Source organism: Mastomys coucha, unplaced genomic scaffold (assembly GCF_008632895.1).
Source record: "Mastomys coucha isolate ucsf_1 unplaced genomic scaffold, UCSF_Mcou_1 pScaffold4, whole genome shotgun sequence".
NCBI classification, from domain to species: domain Eukaryota; kingdom Metazoa; phylum Chordata; class Mammalia; order Rodentia; family Muridae; genus Mastomys; species Mastomys coucha.
The window spans coordinates 28004635-28007902 of NW_022196910.1; the positions used below are offsets into that span (position 1 = coordinate 28004635).

Here is a 3268-nt window from a genome sequence, read left to right on the forward strand (position 1 = left end):
ATAGCTGGGTCCTCTGGTAGTACTATGTCCAGTTTCTGGAGGAACTGCCAAACTGATTTCCAGAGTGGATGTACCAGCTTGCAGTGCCACCAGCAATGAAGTAAGGTTTTTATTAATAATCAGTTTTCTTCTGGCCTGCTTGACAGCTACTTCAAACCTCAGTCTTTCAAGGCTATTCTCTATACTATGGAAGCCCATCATCCAGTTACGATAACTGTTAGAGACAGGTGTACATACATACACCTTTAATCCCATCACTTAAGAGTTAGAAACAATTAGATCACGAGTCCATTGCCAGCCTAGACTCTATAAAAGTGAGTCCACTGTCAGGTTAGACTGTCTCAAACAAGCAAACTAAAGTAAGAGTGAGCATCACAGTAAATGGGAATCTGTTAGTATTTCCTTTGTCTCTATACTTTCTTCAATTGATTATAATTTTAATATTATAATCACATCTTTTATGGCCTATCTTTAATGGTGTTGTTTTAGGTTTTTTGTTTGTTGTTTGTTTGTTTGTTTTGCGAGACAGTGTTTCTCTGTATAGACTTGGCTGTCCTGGAACTCACTCTGTAGACCAGACTGGCCTCGAACTCAGAAATCCGCCTGCCTCTCCCTCCCAAGTGCTGGGATTAAAGACGTGCGCCACCACTGCCCAGCTGTCTTATTTTTTTCTATACTTGTTCATTGCAGCAGTTTCTCATACTGCTATTTTCAGCCTTAAATCTCCTTTAATTTAATGCCACTAAATGATTGTCATAAACACTATCATCATGTCACTGTCTCCATATTTAAGCTTCAATTGAATGGCAAACGGTAACATTATTTCTCTATTTACCTTAGGTTATTTCTTGCTCTCAGAAATCTCACAAGTTGTTTCAGAAGCTGGGCTACTAGGTGCCTGCAGCGTGGCTCTTTCTTACATGCATTTTGTATATCTGTTTTGTAACCACGTTTTCTCTCTTTTTGTTTATTATTTTAGTCATTTTTATTTGTAGTTCAAAGCTGTTTCAACATTTCTGTCCGCCATGCCCTACCCTCCAAAGCAGTTTTGTTTTCTTCTTTATGGTTGCTACCTATAGCAGTACATAATTCTACCATTTGTTACAACATGCATATGCATTTACATGTCTGGCTGCTTTAGTGAAATGTAAGGTTCTTATGAGGAAATGTTTAATGCATTTCCATGTGAGTTTAGTATCACCTCTTTGACATGGAATTACTGCTAGTTTATTCTGGGAGTTTGGGGGATGGAAGGGAGAAAGAATATGGATGTAGGACCATGGTTATAGTGATTAGGAAAACATTAGGAAACCTTTTAAGAGAAAAGTATCATAAGAATGAATATGTAGACTATGAAAAGCAGATTTCAAAATATAAAGAAATAGCAGAAAAAACAAAGAAAGACTGGACAGATAATAAGGAAGGCAGGAGGGAAAGTGGAAAATTTGATAGATGAAGAGAAACATAAATTATGATAGAATGAACGAGAGGGTTTTGTTTATCTCTTTATTCTTTGAGCAGTAAGGTAGTATTGTAATTGGGGAAAATTAGAGGTAGTAAAGAGAGCAATGGCTATGACATCAATCAGAGGTTATGGGGAGGAGATAGGATCTGAACAAGACCATGTGAGGTGAAGCTAAAAGGGGAATTGGGTAGTATGGTTTCATTTTTATTAAAATAGACATAATGTCTTTTCATCATATTTTTGCCTCCCCAGCTCCAGTCAGATCTTACTTACTTTTTTACCCACTCAACTTAATATTCTTTTGCTTTCTTAAAAAAAAAACAAAAACAAAAACAAACAAACAAAAAACCCAGGAAAATAATAAATCAAGAACAACCCTCCCCGTTAAAGGAAGAAGAAAATCAACAGACAAGCAAAACAGCAAAAGAGTGAAAATTAGTGAGATAGGAAACACAAAAACAAAACAAAAAAGTGTACACACACACACAAAAACACACAAAACAAAACAAAACGAAAGAGAAAAAACCTTCAGTATGATATCTATAACACCCCTCAGGCCTCTGCTTTTATTTTATATTCATTATATATAAAACTTGGTGTAATTTTATTCCTTAACAAAACATTCATATTTTATTTATTTTTATCTTGTATATTTCATCATAACATACCTTTTTGTTTCTCAAATCCCTAATTTAATTAATTTTTTAGCACTTAACTGTAGAGCATTATTGATTAGTTTATTTTCAAATTACTGTACTAAGGTGCAAGTTTTGAAGCTTGCCACTGAAATTATTTCTGACTGCATAGCATCTGCATCTCAGACTTGCAGATTAGGGATGTCCAAATGGTAAGTCTACATAAATATTGCAGAAGCTCCTGTCCTGCTTTTTTCTCTGGTGCTGTGATAAAATACCCTGTCAGAAAAGCATCCCATGAGAGCGTAGTTAAGGGATATAATGAAGGTTACCACCTATTATTAAGGGAATTTAAAGCAGGAACTTGTAATAGCTAGTCACATCAGATGCATGGTCAGGAACACAAACAGGTACATGTACTCTAGCTGGCTTGTTTTCGATTTGATTTCTACACTCTTATCCAGATCAGAAATTGCCTCCGAGGTAGTATTGCACCCACAATGGATGGTGTAATCCATATTAATAAAGTTAGTTAAAACAAGCCGCCAAACCAGTGCCCACAGGCCAACCTACTGTTGCTAATACTTCATTGAGACTCACATTCCCTAAGTTCCAAAATCTGAAGTCCTATGCTCTTAATTTTGCTTATTGTTGCTGAGGTCTTCTGATACCCAATCTTTTCCTAACTGAGCCTCATCTGCTCCTTCAAACTCTTATCTTGCTTTAGAGAAGTGGTTCTCAACCTTTTATGTGGTGATCTCCAACCATAAAATTATTTCCATTGCTACTTCATGACTATAACTTTGCTCCTGTTATGAATTATTATATAAATATCTGTTTTCTGGTGGTGTTATGTGACCTCTGTGAAAGATTCCTTCAATCGCCATAGGAATCACACCCCACAAGTTGAGCAATACTGCTGTAGAGCATCTGTGCTTGCTGAACATCAGCTCTTCATGATCCATTGATTGTCAAGACTGGTTTCTTATCATACATTTGATTTCAGTGTAAATTCTGCTCTTACATAGATATGCCTGCTTTCTCCCCTCTTGTTCTGTACCATGTATATTTGCTTCCTAGGTCTAGAAGTTTTTGATGCAGTTTTTAATTTACCTGCTTATCATCCATCATTTGTCATGCCCTCCCCAACTCCTACCACACACACACA

General features: G+C 36.4%; 1 protein-coding gene across 6 annotated transcripts in view; it reads left to right on the plus strand.

The window, feature by feature from the left end:
• Cep290 (centrosomal protein 290) overlaps positions 1-3268 on the plus strand; it is an 84085-nt gene that overhangs the window by 35199 nt on the left and 45618 nt on the right. The gene's annotated exons all lie outside the window — the stretch shown is intronic.